The following is a 21830-nucleotide window of genomic DNA, read 5'->3' as shown; positions in this document are numbered from 1 at the left end:
CAGGGTCAGGAGAGTGTTATAGCGACCTGGAACTTTGGGACGGTGAGACTACAGCTCCCAGAAGACACTGGACCACCTGACTGTGGGCAATCTCCCAGAGATTGTCAGTGAATATTCGGATCCTGAGAGTGTCTTTTTTGTCTGCAGTTTGCAGGGGACTAGTGCCACTAGTCCAAGGTAGACTGAGGGCATCCACAGGGGTCCCTCTGGTTGGGAGTGCAGACTTTGAGCCAAGGATGAGTGTCATTCACATAGTTCCAAGGCTGTTGCCTCAGGGACAGAATATCCCTCTTTTGCATTGCTGCAGTAGGCAAAGTCCTGTTGTCCGCAACACGGGGCTCCTCTTGGTCCTTCCTTGAAGTCAGTTGTTCCGATCTGAGGTTATGGTCTCAGAGAAGTCCCTTAAATCCTGGATTTAGGGGAGTTAGGCGTATGGAGGGTAGTGGCCAGTGGGCAGCTAGCTCCTGCAGCTAATCTGTCCCTGAGGTGACAACATCCAGTGGAGTGGGTCACCTTTCACAACCAGGAGCCCTTTATTCTGCCACTCCTAATATGGCAGAAATCCAAATTTAGTGCACAGACCGGGATGCTCAACCTAGAAGTGTGGTCAGCCTTCTGGGGGTGTGCACTGCTCTGCATGGCTAATTTTTCACCTGTCCACAAGAAGACATGCCTGGGGCAGGGGGAGACCTGGGGTCAACACAGATGCCAATCAGGGGTGATGAAGCCTTTGAAGCTCACAGTCCTGAAGTGCTAATTCACTAGCCTGACTGGGGGTGGAAGGTGTGACCTCCTTCCTGCCTCAGCCTTTGTCTTTGTCTCCTGGGAGTGTTCACAGTAACCAGCAAGAGGTCAGAATACTGTCTCGGCAGCAGCAGGTGCTAGAAAGCGAGGACTGACCAGCCAGCGCACAAAGAAGTTGGGGCAAACAGGTGGGTTGCCTCTAAGGTGCCACCTGGGTACATGCCAGCCATTCCTCATCACCAGATTCATGTCAAGGGAGAGAAGGCACATTGTTTGACCCCAAACTCAACATATCTAGGCAGTACCATAATGGAGCTAGCAATCCGTGTCTGCCCAGGTGCAAGACTCATGTTATCCTATGGACCGGTAATCATTTTAGTGTACTTTAATGGTAAAGACACTATAGAGACATATAAGCTTGTGCTTGCATGTCTACACCTTAAATATAATGCACCTTTCCTCCTGGGCTGAAGCGGCCTTCCCTAGGGGTGGCTGACATATATGTAAGGCAGTGCATTGGACTGTGCCACATATGGTGAGGGCACAGTCAAAATCAAGCAGTTTGCACTGCTCCTGCAGTCTGCAATGGCAGGCCTGTTATCAGTAGTTTGCATGGGTCATCCAGAGTGGTACAAAAAACTTGTGCTTCAGCCCTGGGGATCCCTTTACCATCTATGCCTTGGGCACCTCAGGTACCATATGCTAGGGACCTATAAAGGGGTAAAGTATTTGCTAATTAGGGAATTACCAAGTTGACAGATCAGTTTTAGGAAAGAGAGTATGTGCACTGGGGCCTGGACAGCAGGTCATAACCATCAGCATTGGGGCAAAATGTAGGGATTGACCATTCACAAAGGGGCACTTTCCTTCACTCTGCTCTTGAATCATCAATGTATCGGTAGTCTTCTCCATACATCATTGAATTTACATTTATAATATGACGTGCTCTGATCCAGCTTAATAGCTCCTACTCTACTTGTCTTTGTTTATAGCACTGTTTGGTCACAGAATACCACTAAAGTGGGCGACCTTTGGCTGCTATTGATCCACTCATTCTTCAATGCAAGAAACCATCCATGGACGTAAACACCTAGTTTAGTGATAAATTGCTCCCAAATATTGTCAAAATAAAATACAAGTGGAGTACAAATGTCATTTTGGATCACAGCAGGTTATATAATGAATACATAGTCGGAGTTTGTTAACAGTCAGATAAGACTACTGAGCAATAAATGACACACTTACAAAGCAAAAATAGAGCTTATGGAGTGGGTAAAATGACAGTTATACATGAGCATCAATGAACTTGAACACCGAGATATGGCCTGAGAAGACAGAAGCTGTCTTTTGTTGTGTGACAGACTTGTCTAAGTATTTATGTGGAGACACTTCTGTTTGTGCATGTGTGTGCTTAGCCGGAGTTGCTGCACACATCAGGAGAAGCTGATTTGAGGGCTGTGGTGGGGTAAACACATGGAAAAGTAAGACTTAAGAGCAACACTTCATCACAGACACCCGAGACTCTTATTTTGACCCGGATTGATACTCAGTACCCCAGAGGCCAGGTAACACCTTAATCTTGGCATGTAATATGAATAGATGCCTGAGAGAGACTGCTTTTACTGAGCCATGAGAATGCATGAAGTAGAGAGTCATGAGGGGTGTAAAGTGTTGGCTGGCTATACGCTGAACTGTGAAACTTGTTAATCCATAGCCAATGCAAATATCTATCAGGAAATGACAAAGAGAATATACATTTGATTTTGTGGTTACCCTCAGTGTATGAGAAAATAATATCAACCCTGTGAAAACTCATTGGTCTGGTATCTGAAACAGTGCAAAGATGTTCTTTCCTGAGTGGCATTGCACCTTGTAACACTTCACTTTGTAAATACCTAATTTCATTTAATGAACAATAACTGAACCTTTGTGCCTGACCTGACAGAGGGGACTAACACATAGAACGTTTACATGACTAAATGTTTGCTTTCTAAACACAATGTTTTTGTTTACCACTTATGTTTGTTTATAACAGATTGACCTACTTACTTAGATTTGTAATCATGCTTTATCAGTTTGAGACATGCATATTTTAACACGTGATACTCCTACTATTGCTAATGTCTGTGTTTAGTGAGATCTAATGCACCCCCATCAATAATACCAGGGAATTTTGATTACAGCAACTATTAGGGGTAAAGTGTGAGATATGTCTCAATAGTCTGCCTAGTACTAGTAACATTATTCCAAAATAATATAAACAAGTCTAAAAGTAAGAGTTGGCCTATAGGAAGAAAACATAAAATGTAGTTATGTTAGCTGTGGAATAAGTCATGAGCACTAAAGAGTGGGTAAAACAGCAAGGGAGGAGCTCCTATTAATGAAAAATTGCCATAATATTGGGAGCGTGGAACCTAACTGACATTAACGAGCCACGTTTTCCTCTCCACTTATCCCAGTGATTGGTAAACATGAGTCATTCTGTATCATACATAGAAGAGGAAAATGAGTCTAAGGATTGTTTTTGTAAAGGATGATGTCCCTTCCTGCACAAGCAATCATACCTGCAATGCAGGCTCCTTTGCATTATGATGTAAGGGTGCCTGCATTGGTGCTAGGTGGCAGCAGCATAAGGAGAGAGCAGAAATGCTCCATATCTTTTTAAATATTGAGCACTTCTGCTCTCTCCCTTTCACACAACACAGCACAGCAACTTTGTGTGCTGCCTTGCATTTTCAGAAAGATTAGTAAATGTGACACTTACAGTTAATATTTGCTCCCAATATGGCAACTAGGTTTAGCATGCTTTTGAATACTGATGAGGCACTTTTCTTATTTTGGAGGTGCGAACCAGTCACATGTCTGTAACCAGAAGAGGTCTATGGCTTTGTGGATTCTACAGACAAATCACTTTTTTAAACCTAGATTACAAATTAACATGAACATTTTGTCAAATATTTTGGCAACGATTCTTAGCTAAGTCATAAATATAGCAAGGTTTCTTACAGGTTAGTAATTGTTGTGACAATACAGAATCTGCACTGGCAATTTTGTTTTTAGGAATGAAAAAGGCCTTTAACCTCATGAACTGACATTACGGAGGAAGTAATGAAATAAAAATATTCTTTCAGAGTTCCTCAGGATGACTTGTCTTTATATTAAGGGGGTGCTAATAAACTGTTTGCTAATGGAAAAGTGTGTGGGGGTAAATCTTTGTGGAAAGGGGTACGCAGCAGGATCATTGATAATTAGGAATAGTGTGGAAATCCGCACTGGCCAAATTAACGTGGGTGCAGCAAAAAACTGTCTATTCTCGGGAGACATTGTGTATTTCTGGAATTTAAAATTATAGAATTTTGGTACTGTCTTTACTGATATAACCAAATTCTCTAAGAGTTCCAGTTACTGCCTAAATATGGGCAAAACCAATGTGATTCTATGCAATAGTGATACAGATGATTTGCCACCTAAGCATGCAATAGTGATACAGATGATTTGCCACCTAAGCACCAGAATTGTTGTTGAAGCAAAACTGTTAGATACTTGGGAATATGTTTAATTAAAAAAATAAGGATACTTCCCATATGGACTACTGGCAGCATCTGATAAGAATATTGTTGGACTTTCAGATGTGGCAGCATATCTCCCTGTCTTTGGTTGAAAGAATGAATGTATAAAACTTAACCTTCTACCACATTGTATTTCATGTTTCAAGCCCTTTCATGTTTTCCTGGGTTTTCGTTTTCAAATACTTTGAATGGTATGTTGACTTCATTTTTCTAGGAAGGATAGCTCTCTGAATGTCCAAGTTAAAACTCTGTGCCAGGGTGCTATACTGTGGATAGACACTGCCTTATATTTAAACGACTTTTTAGCTTCTGTTTCACTGGAAATCCAACTGGTGGTTATTCTGCATGTGGACAATCAGTCTGCAATCAAGATACTTGATAAATTTGGGTTGCTTCTAAAGATCAATGTTTTTTGAGGAAATTAAGGTTTCAGACTTTAGAAGCCCATTTCCAAAGATACCGTTAGTGGCACAAGAAACTACTGCCAAGTGGTGAGCTTGAATGACACCCTCTCTGAAAGAATTTGATGGTCCCACCAGAACTTAACCTGGAGTATGGAATGGGTTGAAATGGGATAGTAGAGATCAGCCAACCTATTGATTTGGAAGGTGTTCTGTCCTTCTCTACGCTATATCAAGAGTTTGGAATCAAGTTTCAGTAAAAACCTGTAGATACGTAGCTAATCTATGGGAGCTAGAAGATTTTTAAGTGCACATATTTCTGAGTTATCCGTTTAGAAGCCCACTGACAAAGGGGACATTTTATTAATTTATGTAGAATTGAACCCTTCAACAAAAACCTCTCATGAAAAAACAATTAAGGAGCGCAGGGAGTATGGGTTTTAAGTTCTCTTAGCGGAAGAGCCTGAACACCTAGATGAACTCTCTACCTTTGAATTCACCCTTTAGAGGAGTGCATGTTTACCTGATATATCAGGTTTATTATAACCCAGTTCAGTTATATAGTTTTTTGGAAAAATGTTTACGTACGTATAACAGGTGCTGTTTGGCAGTGGGAAAATGGCAGCACATGTTGTGGCCTTCCTCTTTCCTCGAAGAATTCTGGCATGGGGATCAAGGTTTTAATAAAGTGATTGTACATGACACCCACCCTTCCCCGTGGAATTACTGGGATACCATCTGGAATATATACAACTACCCACCCACATAATGATTTTTTTTTTTTTTTGGTGGGAGGATCCCTTGTGGCAAGAATAATGATCACTCAAAGGTGGGGATTGGTAGAGCCTCCTTCACCATTTTGTGCTGGAGAAGATTGTTCGGAAACACAGATGTATGGGTTAAAAGTGCTGAAATCTACTGGACAAAGTTCAATAATGCTTATGGTTTGTTGAAAGTGCAATACATTAAATTAAGATTATTCTATTGTCCTTCTGATGTACTATAAAATGATACATTAGGTCACCAGTGAACTGCTTACTGAAATGGTCTGAAGTTGGCATCTTCATATGCATAAGCTAGTGTAATGTTAAAGTTAACACTGAGTTGGGTTTAAAGGACTCTTGCCTCCTAATGTCTGTCTATAATTTTAAACAATGTTCTACTGCCTTTATATGTGAACTAGTGGAATAGTTTTATTAAAATCCCTTATATTGGCTATTAGGACAGTGCATACATTTCAATGTGTGTTGTTAACTAACTATCTAACTAGGATAGAGAGCATTTGTATTTTAAAATAACAACAACAAACTAATACAGTATATCCCAATGTCACAATTGTTTTTTTTTAAGTGGAGGATGCAAAGCTGCACATCATATTGCTAACTTATTTTTCACAAGCATAAGCAGGATGATCACTGTTCCTTTAGCACCTATATCATGTGATGTGTTAACTGCTGATCTTTGATGTTGTTGAGAGCACCGACCTTACCAGAAGCTTGTCTTATGAGGAATGAAAAACTGCTAATGTAGGTTCAGGACCACTGCTCCTAACATGCATCATTTGATGACTATTTCTGGGATGGTTGCTTGCTTTTCCCTATTGACTATAATTACAACATTTAAGTAAACAGATATTATTAAAAATCTGTTGTATTGTCTTTAAATAAGTTGCACTCATTTTGAGTCATGTTGATTTGTTTATTCGGCAAGGATGCACTGTAGGATATTAGAGCAACAACGTGCACCTAGATCACAGTTATTACAGCGGCATGCTAAACAATGTGAAAGCTCTCTTTCCCTAGGGCACGAGAACATGGGTGGAATTACTTTGTTTAGTTATATGATGAGTTCACGCATGCCTGAAACATGCATGCCTTAAGAAGGTGGTCTTAACAACGACTGCATCTTTATCACGCATGCCTTTACCAAGCATGACTTTACAATGAACTTCATTGTAAAAGCATGTTTTGTAAAGTAATATGCGTGGTAAATTGTCCCCCGTCCTGCCCCCTTACAGAATACTTTGCAATCCACCCTGCCCCAGCCCTTAAAACTGCCCCTTCCACCCTTTCCCTGAGCCCTACACCCTCTGCCCTAAGCCCTAAAAATAACCCCACCCTATCTAAAAAAACGACCACCCCCGCCCTGAACCCTAAAACCTACACCGCCCTTTCCTAAAACCTGTCCTGTCCTAAAAGCTACTCTGACCCCCCACCATGAATCCTAAAACCTACCCTGCCCTGTTCTAAAAACTACTCTAAACCCCCTCCCCACCCTGAACCCTAACACCTACCCAACCCTGTCCTAAAAACTTCCTGACCCCTATCCCCGCCTTGAACCTTAAAACCTACCCTGTCCTAAAAACTACTGTGACCCCCGCTGTAAACCCTAAAACCTACCCTGCCCTGTCCTAAAAACTACTCCAACCCCAACCCTCGCCCTGAACCCTAAAACCTACCCCACCCTGTCCTAAAAACTACCCTCCACCCTGAACCCTAAAACCTACCCCACCCTGTCCTAAAAACTATGCCGACCCCTGGCCATGCCTTGAACCCTAAAACCTACTCTACCTTGTCCTAAAAACTCCCCGACCCCCACCCCGAACCCTAAAACCTACCCCGCAATTTCCCAAAAACTACTCTGACCTCCCCACCCCTGTCCAGAACCCTAAAACCTACCCTGCCCTGTCCCAAAGGCTACCCTGACCCCCCAGCCCTGAACCTTACAACCTACCCCACCCTGTCCTAAAAACTACCCCAACCATCTTCCCCTGCCCTCAACTGTAAAACCTACCCCCCTCTGTCCTAAAATCTACCCTGACCCCCCACCCTCTAAAATCCACCCTGCCCTGTCCTAAAAACTACCCCCCACCCTGAACCCTAAAACCTACTCCACCCTGTCCTAAAATACTACCCAAACCCCCCCGCCCTGAACCCTAAAACCTACCATGCTCTGTTTGGAAACTACCCTGAACCCCCGCCCTGAACTCTAAAACCTATCTCACCCTGTCCTAAAAACTATCCCGAATCCCCGTCCCTACCCTGAACCCTAAAACCTATCCCGCCCTGCTCTGAAAAATATTCTGACCCCCCCCCCCACCCTGCCAACAACTCTAAAACTTACCCTGTCCTGAACCCCAGACACCTCCACCTACCCCGGCCCCACTTACCCGGCTGCTGCTTTCCTCTCCTGGCTGTTCCCGTTGTGTGACTGAACCGTGCATATGCCTGGTGTCTGAACCACGCATTTGCAATTTTCAGGCACATTCGTGGTTCAGACAAGCATCTTAACGCTTGCGTGGGTATGGCCTGCATGATTATCGCCACATAGTAAAGGCCGTTTTGTTCAGTTCTGTGCAGTGGAACACAAACTGAAGAAAGTCTAGTCTCGCATTTTTTATTGGTTCTTTCAAATCACATTGGAAGTGATTAACATAGAGGCGTCACTATTTCAAGGATGTGCCTTACATAGTTATTTAAAGGGTGACTTGAATTGTGTGATTTCAACCTTTATTTGCTGTCTTCTGCTTTTGAATGTCTAGAATTACTGTTGGGTATACTTAAAGTGGTTTCTCAATGATGTTTTGAATGGTAAATTAAATATTAGGGAGTGTTAGCTGTTGTGCGTTGGCAGACGTCCACCTTTTTATGGTTTTAAACAATAAAGATTTTTATTTATTCATGCATTCCTAAGTACTGGGTGCAGCTAAAGCTGATGCATGGCTACCGAGAACATGCTAAAAAGAACACCAATGTAACATATTTAATTATTGCAGACAGTCAAAAAAAATTTCAACAGAAACGTTGTAGATAGCGTCACTGTGAGACTTACGTAGTGTATTTTGGGATTTATAATTGCGCCAATGTAGCACTCAGAATGGCAAACACAACAAGCAGCTCCAACATCCATCAGGTAGTCGAACGCAAAAGGAACTTAAAAAATATATTATTTAGATACTTATGAATATGGGTATTTATCCAGGTTGTATTTCAGTTTGCAACAGATTCTTTAAGGGCAATTTTGAACCCTTGGAGTTAGGCAGTAGCAAAGGAGTATGACAGTAGGAAGTTCCAGTGATGAAAGTATAACAAACAGAAAGTTCTGAACTTGGAGGTTACCTCTACAATTACTAGTTGGTGTATAGAATGGAAAGGGGTCCAAAAGATAACTTGTTTATTGATTTGAGTACTAACAATAGTAGTTTGTATAGGGCCCTCTTCAGCCTAGCTTGGTTAAATATAGTACAGGTAGCACACTTTAAAACATTGGTTAGAGGTACACAGCAATAGCTGGGAGACAAATGAAAGACTATAGGAGTATTCAACTCAAGATCAGTGAATGAATGTTTTGCCTGTCTTGAATGGTATGAGTGAGTGGGTCTTGAGAATGTTAAGTAATTGAAAGTATGTTGCAGTGGCTGTACTGGTGATGGGCCAAAGGGAACATTGATGTTTCAAGCCCAAAGACTGAAATTTAGTAAGTAAGGGGGGAAGAGGCGAGTGCCGGTAAGAGGAAAGAAATAATGAGACCTCCGTTTAGGAGGAATACAGCATCCGTGACTGAGGTCCCATCCTGCGATGGATGGCTGTGAAGAAGTTAGACATGCGTGGCTACAGGTGACTGGATGTGATGGGTAATAATTGGGAAGGGTAGGATTTATAGTTTAAATGGTACATTGGAAAAAAAGAAAAGTAAACAGAAAGTATAAACCAGACTAAGCTCCATCCGACATGACTTTCCTGAAACATCCCACTTACCACTATCCTACTTTCATGATCAGTGGTGCAACAAAATTGTAGGCCACCCTGCAGTGTACAGTAAGTGGGCCCCCACATACAATTATCCTGCCACTTGTCACTTTCTAGCAACTTACCCTTATAACCTACGCCCAGGATACCAGCGCAATTGGCTGTGATAATATTGGTTTCAAGGAGATTAATATGTTCTGCAGTCTATGAACTATCAGGAGACAACAAAAACATTTTTGGTGTAATTTATTTACAAAATGGGGGGTTAGGGGCGGCAAAAGGAGAACTGCTTGGTGGAGTGAGAGGCAGTGAACAAAAGTGCTGCTTTTTTGCTATTGAAAATTGTTCTTGCCTGTGGACCTTGCTAATGACCTTTATATCTCTTACATTTTTGAGTCTTTATTTCTGAGTCTACCTCACATCTGTAGATCTCATTCTTTCATCATGTGTTCTGCTTCAAACATATCACCCAATCTCTTTTTCATCCAATACTGATATTCCTTTCCAACATATTTAAGGCCCCACTCATTTGCACTACTGTAATCTTCCTCTGTCATTCTGATTTTCTATCTTTATTAGTTTTTCTCCCTATCTCCCAAATTGTGCGCTCCCAGCATCCAGGTACCTTCTTAAGTTTCTCTCTGTCCTCCTATTACATCCAGTTCTTCAAGTTTCCCCTTCATACTCAAATATGACTCTCTCTGACAGTTTTGCCCAATGGTTTCACTTGCTTTATTTGCATCTCCATCTCTTATTACATTTCTTTATCCCTTCCAGCTGGCTACCTATCACCAGTTCAACAACTCCTGTTCTCTAAACTCTATCCCTGCATGTCTTCAGCTTTTTCTTCTAGTTTCTATCCTTTCTACACCTTTCATTCTTCCCTCAATCATCTTATTTGCCAGCAACCTGCTCATATCATGTTCTCTAGTTTCTACACCATTCATTCACCCTTTCACATTCCATTCTAACTTTGACCACTAAGGCCCTTATTTATACTTTTTGAAGCTGAACTGCGCTAACGCAGTTCAGCGTCAAAAAGTTTACCGCTGGCTAGTGCCTTACCAAGACACTGGATGGGCATCATATTTATGGTGTGACGCTATCTGGCGGTAAGGCCCGGGTTGCGTCATAGAAAAGGACGCTAGCTGGGTGGAGGAGGAGTGGGGGGAACAGGGGGTTTAGCATCAGAGGATGATGCTAGTAGGGGCAGAGGCAAAAAAAATACCTCTGCCAAGACTAGTGTCATTTTCTGATGTTAGAACCCCATGGACATGACTCCTATCTCGGTTAAGACAGGAATCATGCCCCCAGCCCTATGGCCATGTCCAAGGGACTTATGTCCCATTGGCATGGCCATTGGGCCCAGTGCCACGTAGGGGGGCCCAAGTTAGGCCCCCCTATCGCACTTTGAAAAAAATATTTACCCATACCTACCACTACCTACCTGGGATGGGGTTCCCCCATCCTTAGGTGTCTTCCTGGTGTGGGTGGGGGTGGGTGACGGTGTCCCTGGGTCCAGGGAAGTGCACCTGTGGGCTCTTTCCATGTTCTCTGACCATGGAAAAATTCCCACAGGTCCCCTAACACTTGCCCTGACCCAGGCATTAAATAATGGCGCTAAGCAAGCTTAGCGCCATTATTTAAGGCTCCCATTCCCCCGTGCTAGATTTTAGCATGGGGATAAATATGGCGCTAAGGCCATATCATTGTTTTCTGCAAGGCAACGCCTACCTTGCATCCCATTTCCGCAAGGTAGGTTTCCACGTCCAGAAAATGATGTAAACTCCATAACTTTGGCGCTAGATGTGTCTAGCGCCAAAGTATAAATATGGAGTTAGGTTTGCGCTGAATTAGCATTAAAAAAAATACGCTAATTCAGCGGAAACCGAGTATCATCATCTTACTTTCTCTATCATTTCTGCCCCTCACTTCATTTTTCCAACTTTTTCCTGCCAGTTCCTTTCTATGTATTTTCCTGTCCCTTTCATGCTCCTTTCATGTTGTTTGTTTCCCATTCTGTTTCTTTTGGTTATTTTGTCTTCTTTTCATATCTCTTTTGATCTTCATTTTACTACTTGTTTTCTTCCTCATTCTAGTTATCCCCATTCCTTTCAATCTTTCCCTCTTAGGTATCTTCCCTCCTTTTTCTTTCTTCCCCTAATTTGTTTTTTTCCCCTTCCATATCCTCTTCTTTGTATCTACTCCAATGCTACCTTTTCACTGTTCTTTTTCTTGAGTCTCCCTTCTCTTTTGCTCTTGTTTTCTTAGTCTTTCTCTTTCACCATGCTGAGACCTAATTCCCTTTCAGCCACTCTATCCTCAGTTCTGTCCGATCTATCTCTTCGCTAGGTTATTTATTAGTAAGTGCTATGATCACAGTTAGGGAGCATAGGATTCATTCTAACACTTTCATTCTACAGAATGCGATAGCAAAAGCAGCAATGGAGAGGAATTCTCTCTTGTAGAGCAGGTACAACAAAGGTAGGATCAGTTAAGGGTACCACACTCACAAGAGGTAGTTCGTAAGTAGCAGCAAGTGCAACGTTTCCTTAACAATCTTCTTTCCTTTGCACGTGAGAGAAATGGCACACAAAACGACATCGCAAGTTTCCCTCAGGCAAAAGAGGTACAGCACAGGAAGTAGCTGTGTAAGCTTTGTTCACACAGAACAAGCTCACCACTAACAACAGCACTGAGTGTGTAGAAGCTTTAAAATAACTTTTAAACAAATTGGTGTGTTACACTGGGCAACAGTGCAACCCTCCCTAGCAAAACAGGAACATTATGAGCAGCAGCTGTGCAAGCTACTCTCACACTAGACATGAAAACTAAGAGCAACAGCTGTAGGAGTCTCCCTGGTGAAACAGATGCAGGATGGGCATAAAGGAGTACTGAAAACATCCTTCACAAAAGTGATTCTGCCATTGCAAACAAAGAGCAACAAGAGCCACCCTTACAAAAGTGGTAGAGTATGGACTGCAGTTGCCCAAGCACTTCTCACCAAACAGGTAAAATACCACAAGAAGAGTAAGCCTGTCTTACAAAGAGATGATCCATGAGCAGCATGAATGCACAGGTATGCACAGCAGTAGCAACATGTAATGTGTGATACCTTCAGCCAACACAACGGAAACAGGATTCGTAGACTTAAGTCATCTCAATAAAGAGGCCAGACTGGGGCTTCTGGAGCACCATGCAAAATAATCTGTTGATAGGTCACTGGCACTGCTTCTCTCAATGCAAATTGCAATTTGCTCTTTCTATCCCTTTCAAGCTAGCCAGCTCGAACTGTGTTGTATCCCCAGTTAGAAATTGAGTTACTGGTTGACTGGGATGTGAGCCCTGGTCAAGCAACAACCACAATCCTACTCAGGGTAATACATAAGCAATCCCATATTAACCTGTTACCAACCCTCTGGTAGCTTGGCACGTAGCAGTCATGCTCAACTTAGAGGAAATGTGCAACACTTCAAACAGTAAAACTGAAAAGACCGCACAAAAAGATCCCATGCCAGGTTAGAAAGATAGAACAAGGTGTAATAAATAAAACAAAACCAAAACAACAGAAATCCAATCAGTAGAACCTGAGGTATGAATTCTTAAAGAATAAACTGCAATATAGCACATAAAAGCATAAAGAGCCAGCAGTGGCTATTTGGTTGCACTGAACCGGATGAATTTCAAATGTTTAGGCCGGCCGCGATGGAACATGGGTCGAATACAGTCCCAGATTAGTCCCACTAAAGGTTTACTAACTCAAGTGTTGTTCCAAGAATCCTGTTCACATCGAGATAGATTGCCAGGAGCAAGGAAAGCCTTGCTGGTGATGGTCAGTATGGCATGAGGAGCAGACCGGGCATCTCAGACGGGTGGGCTGGAGCCTCACATTGGTGATCCACAAGGGCGGACAATGCTTTATGTACAAAGAGACAGACTTTCTGTAGCTCACACTGATTTTCCATGTGAGCAGCGTGGTTCTGGCCTATTTGCAAAGACCCCAAAAGCTTGACTTTCAGAGCTTGAGATCCACACCAAGGGCCCAAGACCTGTGAGGCACCTCTTAGGGCCAGAAATTCATTTAAGACAGTTCCAGGGGCTGTGGGGAGCTTGGTATGACCCTGAGGGTCAGATCAGGAGGCCAGCAAACTAGCCCTTCCAGTCACTCTGGGGTCCTGGGTTCAAGATTAAGTTGCAGGTCCAGTTCTTCCTCCCCAGGCAAGAGCAGCAGGTCAGCACAGCAAGTGAGCAGCTCTTTCAGAGTAGCAGTCAAGGAGAATGGCAGTCCTTTAGGCAGCACAGCAGTCCTTCTTCCTGGCAGAGCATCCATCTGTCCCGAAGTGTACTGAAGTGGTAGTGTCTGAGGTCTCTGTCCAGGTTCCATACTAACTACAGGGGGTATGCATCCCTTTGTGTAGAGGCAGGACACAGCCTATTCAGGTGTAAGTGAGGCTGAGTTCAGCTCCTTCATCCCATCCTGCCAGTAATGGCCAATTAAGCCACACCTAAATGCCCATTGCTTGTGGCTGTCTAGGAGGAATACACAAAGCCCCACTGACAACTACGCAGAGGCATGGGACCAGAGACAAGCTACAAGCACCAAATGGCTAAGGAAAGAAAACACCAACTTTTGACAAATTTAATTTTCAGTATTGTAACTTAAAATCCGAATTCACCATCAGGTAGGATTTTAAATTAGGATTCCAGAGACACTACACTTGAAGGGGTTATCGCTTCCCATTTGGAAATTACACTTACAAAATGTATTAAGGCAACTCCAATATTATCCTACAGAAGAGATAGGCCTTGCAGAAGTGAACAGTGAATTTATGAGTTTTCACCACCAGGACATGTGAAACTTAAATGTACATGTCCAACTTTTTAAATACACTGCACACTGTTCTCTAGGGCCCACCTTAGGGGTGAGACATGTTTTAAAAAGGAAGGTCAGGGTCTGGCAAAAGGTTATTTTGCAGGTCAAAATGACAGTTTAAACTGTGCACACAAGCTCTGCAATGGTAGGCCTGAGACATGTTTAAAGGGCTACTTAAGTGGATGGCACACCCAGGGCTGCAGCCCACTAGCCGTATTTAATTGATAGGCCGTGGGTACAGCTAGTGCTACCTTACTAGGATCTTACAAGTAAATTAAATATGCCAGTTAGTTTTAAGCCAATCGTCTCATGTTTTAAGGAGAGTACAAGCTCTTTAGCACTGGTAGCAGTGGTAAAGTGCACAGAGTCCTAAAGCCAACAAAAACAAATTCTGCAACAAAGTAAGGAGGAAGGCAAAACATTTGGGGATGACCCTGCAGAAAGGGCCATTTCCAACAACCTCTATGATATATAAAGTATGGGCCACTGCAGGGGCAACTCCGGCCTCCATTACACCCATATATAGGCTTTAACTAATAGTAAGAACACTGTTTTGCTAATCATAAACCCATAACATTATTCCAGTCTGGAGAAAGCAGTAGACTTCTGTTAGACCTGAAAGCCTTAGAGAGTCTCCCCCAAACATTTTGCCTGTTTGCCTTACCTTTATGCTGATTCCTTTTTGTTGGCCGTAGGACTCTGAGCACTTTACCACTGCTGACCAGTGCTAAAGTGCATGTGCCCTTTCCCCTAAACTTGTATTGATTGGTACATCCAAAAGTGGTCTACATAAATGTATTTATAAGTCCCTAGTAAAGTGCACTACATGTGCCCAGAGCCTGTAAATGTAATGCTAACAATGGGACTGCATCACTGCTTGTGCCACCAACTCAAATAGCCTGTAAACATGTCTCAGGACTGCCACTGCAGAGCGTGTATGTGCAGTTTACACTACCATGTCGACTTGACATTTAAAATCTCTTGGCAAGCCTTAAACTCCATTTTTATAACACATGTCATCCCTAAGGAAGGCCCTAGGTAGCCCTTAGGGCAGGGTGCTATGTAATGAAAAGGCAGGACATATATTTTTAAGTTTTACATGTTCTAGTAGTGAAAAACATCCAAACTCGTTTTTCACTACTGTGAGGCCTACCCCTCTCATAGGTTAAAAAGAGGGATTCCTAATTACATTTAATACGCTGGAACTCTTAATTGAGAAAGAGTAGATAGGTCATGTTTAGTACCTATGGTTTAGTAATAATACATCCTCTTTAATGGTAAAGTTGGATTCATTGTTACAGTTTTGAAAATGCCACTTTCAGAAATTTTACATTTTCCTGTGTGCCTTCAGCATGTCTCCAATACACTGTGTGCTGAGTGACAGCTGTACTCTGTGCATTCTCTCCAGACAGCCACACACAAAGGGAGTTTAGGTGTGACTGATGGGCCATCAACATCCTGATGGGCCATCCTGGGCAGAATGGGAGGGAGGAGCTGACACGTACACCTGAATAGGCAGCGTCCTGCTTCAACACAAAGGGCTGCATAACTCTCTGTAGTGAGTCTGGAGCCAGGGCAGGAAGAATAGACCTCTGTGCACTTCAGAGCTTTCTTTGAAGTCACCCCAACTCCAAAAGCACAACTGGGCCTCTGATCCTACCAAATCAGTACACTGGTGTGAAGAACTCTGCCAGGAAGTAGGACTTCTGCGCTGCTTTAAGGGTAGCCACTCTGGACTGCTTCTCTAGAAGAACTGCTTTTCTGATGTGCTACTCTGATGCCTGCTGCCCTCTGACCTGTTGAGGAAGGATTGGACACATCTCAATTGAACCCATAGTAACTCCAAGGGCTCGCTGGCTTGCATCCAGTTCTTCTGAAGTCTCAGGGACACAACCGACTTTCAATTTGTCAACCACAGCACCTGGACTTTGCTTGCTGCAATTTGTGCCCTACCAAGTGATGCCAATCCAGTCCTGTGCCCTTAGAAGTTGACAGTCATTGTGCTGATTGAAACCGATGCATCACTTGTGCAAGATCGGTGCAACAACCTTGTTGCAGGGACCAGACCGGAGCATTGCACTTGGAACAGCTATATCGCCTCCAGAACCACCAGTTCAGAACCAATGCATCACTACCACTGCGTGGAGAAGATTGACGCATCGCCCCCTCCAACATGGATTGACCTGGTGCATTTCAATCAGAAGAACCACTGCAATCAGAACCGGCACTTCGCTCAACAGAACTGACATATCTCTGCAGATGCATGGAGAAATTCAGTCCAACACCCTGACGGCGTGGGGATCAACAATGCATCTGATGCTGCAACAAGCATTAAGGTACTGTTGCTCAGCATTCCCTGCATGAGTCCTGTAGCCAGCCTGCGCTCCATCGTGGATGGCCTGAACTCTTGACTTTGTCCCGCTCCAGCACGACCAGGTATCCTAATAGGCACCGATTGCTTCTAAACACTGGTTTCACATTAATTCTTTAAAAATTAATATATTGACCTCTACTTATTGGATTTATGTTGTGTTTTATTTATAACAATATAATCTATTTTGCTACTTTGGTGTGGTGTCTTTCTGTGGGGTTTTCACTGTGTTACTGTTTGACGTGTTGCACAAATACATTACACATTGCCTCTTACATTAAGCCTCAGTGCTTTGTGCCAAGCTACCAGGAGATGAGCACAGTTTAATTTAGGGTGTGTACCTGACATACCCTGGTTAGGATTGCGGTTCCTGCTTGGACAGGGTGCATACCTCTGCCAACTAGAAACACAGTTTCTAACTTTGGTGATCAGCGGTGAGGATAGGACTTGTGTTTGTGCAGTGCCATACAGTAACTTGGTGTACACTACTGTCCCACATCTAAAGACCATTACACGTTTTTAAATTTTCCTTTAGTGTTTTTTTAATTGGATTTTCCACCTTTTTGTAAATTTAAGTGCCATAAACCTCCTTCTTGTACCATGGATATGGATGCCTGCAACCTTGCCACCCTGAGCAGGGTTGAGCTGCTGAAGCTCTGCAAGCGGAAAGGGCTAAAATCAGACATACATGCTACAAATATGGATCTCCAGGTGGCCCTAAGGGCTTTTGAGGAAGTACAAAGATGGCAGGCCAACTCAGAGGATGATGAGTTGGATGACAATGAGGAGCAGGAGGGAGCAATATGGGAGGGGGGGGTATTAGGGCCTAGACCAGAGTATCCACTCAACCCCAGCAGCTGAAATGGATGCCCTTGATGCCAGGATGGAGCAGTGTGTCTGACAGAAGTGTGTCCCTACAGGAGCTGGAGGACAGGAAACTTAAATTGGAACTGGCCAAGCTATCGATGGAGGAGAAAAAGTTGGCCCTTGAACTTAAGCTTAAGGAACTGGACATCAAGCCCAGACAAGCAGAATCCAATAGTAGTGATGACAGCATACCTTCAGTATCCCATGGAGAGGGTAGGGTCTGTATACCAAAGGACTTGCTGAACAACTCTGTGTGGGAGATGACATTGACAAATGGTGCTCAGCTTATGAAGTAGGTCTAAAGGTGCATAGGGTTCCTGAGGAGTACTGGGGGCAGCTTGTGGAGGTACATGCCCACGGTGGAGAGGAACGCTCTCCTTACACTAGATGTGGAGGAGTAGACACAGTACACCACTATGAAGGCCATTTTTGTCAGGAAGTTTGGGTTAACCCCTGAGAGATATAGGCAGACGTTTGTGGGTAGCTACAAGCTCCGTATACAGACCTGGGTGGATTTCTTAGACTATTCCTGCAAGGCACTGACGGGCTGGGTGAGGGGCAGCAAGGTAGATGATTTCACTGGACTTTACAACCTCATTTTGAAGGAACAATTTGGGATATCTGTTGTCCAGAGCTGTACCAACACCTTTGTTGATAGCAAGCTGACTGACCCCAGGAAGCTTGCTAAAGAAGCGGACCTCTGGGTCAGCACCAGACTATCCAAGAAATCATCTAAGGAGGTTTCCAGAAGGGTGGTCAACATTCTCACCAGAAGAAGGACTGGGAGGAAATAAAAAGAAAGAGTTCTATCAATGCCCCAAAATGGTTCACAGGGAAAGAGGGCCCATCCTCAATCTGGCCACCAGGAAAAGATCTTCCTTGACAAGAGTCAGACAAAAATGCGCAAATGCCATGAGTGTTTTGAGTATGGGCACCAGTAGAGTTTTGGGACAAGCTTGTTCCAGTAAGTGGAGAGGAGCTCAGGGAGGTTACCATAGTATCCCTGGGTGATGAGGAGATGGTGCTCAAATCCCTGTGGTCTCTAATGCAGCAAACTATAGGGATGAGTTGCTATCAATGGGCAAGGTGCTGAGTCTCTAACGGAAACAGGAGCCAACATGACTATTGTAAGGAGTCAGCCGGTGACCCCAGCAAATTATACCCAATACATTTCACCAGGTTTTGCTGGCAAACAACTGTGAGGGTCACTATCCAGTGACCCTTGCTCCATTTGAGTGGGGGGGTCTCAAGTCTTCTGAAAGTTGCAGTGTTTGTTAGAAAATTAACTTGAGCCCACTACCTAGAAGGAAATGAAGCTCAGGTCACATCTGGAAATGCTGGGGTTACCTGAGTAGGTGTGTGTAACCACCAGGTCGATGGCTGCCCAGGAAGGGAGTCAATGACGTCTGGGGCCTTGAATAATGGCCCAGGCAGCTGCAAATAAGAGAAAGAGAAAATGGTGTGGGAAACCAACCCCTGAGTGTCTCCTAGCTGTGGTGGATGGGGTGCCAGAGGAGGTGGCCCTGGAGCCCAGTGGAGAGGACATAGCCTCCCTTGGTGACCTGCCTGAAAATGCTGAATAGCAAGTAGAAGAAGGACTTACCAGGTAGGAATTCTTCAAGGTGCAGTGGGAGTACCCTACCTTTGTGGACATGAGCCAGCAGGCCAAAGCCCAGGCAGCAGGTAAAGCCTTGGTAGTCATTGCTGTTACTAGCCTAAGGCGTCTGTGCATGGGGCAACAAGTGCCCTGGTGTTCCCCCAATGCTGCAAGGCCTTCCTATTAGAGCTGGTGCATAGGATACACCTGGTAGGACATCTGGGTCAGGACAAGACCTTTGATAGGCTTGTTCCCCACTTTTACTGGCCCCAGGTGAAGGTTTCCTCAGATACCTTCTTTAGGATCTGTTTGACCTGCCAGGACAGTGGGGATATAGGGCAGAAGCCGAAGGTTCCCCTGAATCCCTTATCTGTCTTTGGCACCCCCTTTGAAAAGGTGGGCATCACCTTTGTTGGGCCTGTTGACCCACAGATAGTCTTTGGCTGCAGGTTTATCCTGGTGGATCATGTCACAAGATACCCAGAGGGGATACCTCAAGAAATGGAACTGCACCTGCAGTGGCTAAGACCGTGATGGGGATTTGTACCCAAGTGGGTTTCCACAAGGAAGTGGTGTCTGACAGGAGAACCAACTTCATGTCTGCTTATATGCAGTCAACATGGAGAGAGTGTGGAGTTAAATATAAGTTCTCCACAACCTACCATCCCCAAACAACTGGACTTGTTGAGAGATTCAACAAGACCCTGCAAGCCATGATCAAGGGCCTGTCTGCCGTCCTCATGCCATGCCTACTCTTTGATGATAAAGAGGTACCACAGAAGGGGGCTGGATTCAGCTGTTTGAGCTTCTGTATGGTCATCCTGTAAGAGGACTTCTCAAATGGATGAATGAGGGGAAGGAGCAAGCTCTAAAGAAATCCCCGCAAAATGTTGTTAGCTACATGCTAGCCTTCAGAAGGCAGATGGCCACATTGTGGACGCAAGCTTCTGACAATTTAGAGGCTAATCAGGAGGTAATGAAGCATTGGTGCAACCAAACGGCTGCCCCTGTGGCATTCCAACGTGGACAAAAAATGTGAGTTATGGAGCCAATAGAGCCCAAGGCCCGCCAGCATTTCTAGACTGGGCCTTATGAGGTGATTGAGAAGAAGGCAGAGGCCACTCACTTGGTGGACTATAAGACCCCAAAACACCCTTTAAGGGACTTCCATATTAACAACCTTACACCCCACTATGAGCGGTCCGAGGTCACCATGTTGCTGGTGATGTGTGGTGGTGACTAAGAAGAAAGTGAGAAGGATGGGTCAGTGGAAGGTGTAAACCTTTCCACTATCCTAACCTTGGAACAGCAAGGAGGTTGTCACCAGTTACTGGGACAATTCTCCTCTGTGTTTTTCCTCACTCCTGGGATTGCCCACCTGTGTGCACATGCTACTGACACAGGAAACAGCCGCATGTCAAGAATAAAATCTATAGGCTGTCTGACAAAGTGAGGGCCAGCATCAAAGATGAGGTTTATAAGATGCTGGAGTTGGGGTTGATTGAACTCTCCAGTAGTCCCTGATCCTGCCCTGTGGTGCTGGTACCAAAGGATGCCTCACAGGGCACTGCACCTGAATTCAGGTTCTGTGTAGATTCCAGGGGTTCTCAATTCAGTCACCAAGACTGATGTTTATCCCATCTCCCAGGCGGAAGAGCTGATTGATAGGTTAGGGGCTGCTCTGCTCCTGAGTACCGTTGACCTTTTATCAGGATACTTGCAGATAGCCCTAACTGAAGGTACCAAAGAGAGGGCAGCCTTCTCCACTCCAGAGGACCACTACTAGTTTAGAGTGATGCCCTTTGGACTAAAGAAGGTCCATGTCACCTTCAAGCAGCTTTTGAACCAAGTCTTCACTAGGATGGAGGTCTTCAGTGCTGCTAAATTGGATGAGATAGTTGGCTTCAGTAGCAGCTAGAAGAACCACCTGTTTCACTACAGGAAGTGCTTCAGGTCCTGCAACAGGCAGGCCTGACTATCAAGGTCAGTTAGTGCCAGATAGGGCAGGGGTCTGTGGTGTATGTGGGACACCTTGTCGGCAAGAGTAAGGGCCAGCCTCTCTAGGTCCAGATATAGACTATCATGGCCTGGGAGCCCCCCAAAACCCAGACTGAGGTAATGGCCTTATTAGGCCTCACTGGGTACTATAGGAGGTTTGTCACGGAATATGGCACCAATGTTGCCCCCTTGACAGAGTTGACTTCGATGAAGCAGCCCAGAAATGTGATTTGGATAGAGGCATGCTAAAAAGCATTTGACCCCAGCAGTTGACCCCCTTGAGTAGGCAATGTGCACAGCGCCTTAAGGCCCCTTACATTTTACAGGGAATTCATTGGTCAGATTGATGCCTCAAAGCATGACATAGGAGCAGTACTTTCACAGCTCAGTGATGAGGGCCTAGCGCAACATCTAGCTTTCATCTCTAGGAGGTTACTTCCCAGGAAACAGAGGTAGAGTGCTATTGAAAGGGTTGCCTTTGCTGTGGTCTGGGAACTGAAGAAGCTGAGACCATACCTGTTTGGGACTCACTTGTAGAATCAATCAGACCGCAGGTTCCTCAGGTGGCTAAGGCAAATAAGTGGTGAGAATCCAAAATAGTTGGGATGGTCCATCTCCCCAAGGGTTATGAACTTTATGGTGGAACACAGACCTAGGTCAGG

The 21830-nt window shown here is 44.3% G+C and overlaps 1 protein-coding gene across 1 annotated transcript in view; it reads left to right on the top strand.

The window, feature by feature from the left end:
* The window catches only part of LOC138285815 (uncharacterized), a 569249-nt gene that overhangs the window by 103587 nt on the left and 443832 nt on the right, over window positions 1-21830 (top strand). The gene's annotated exons all lie outside the window — the stretch shown is intronic.

This window comes from Pleurodeles waltl, chromosome 1_1, assembly GCF_031143425.1.
Source record: "Pleurodeles waltl isolate 20211129_DDA chromosome 1_1, aPleWal1.hap1.20221129, whole genome shotgun sequence".
Classification (NCBI taxonomy): Eukaryota; Metazoa; Chordata; class Amphibia; order Caudata; family Salamandridae; genus Pleurodeles; species Pleurodeles waltl.
This window is presented reverse-complemented; position numbering and strand designations above follow the sequence as displayed.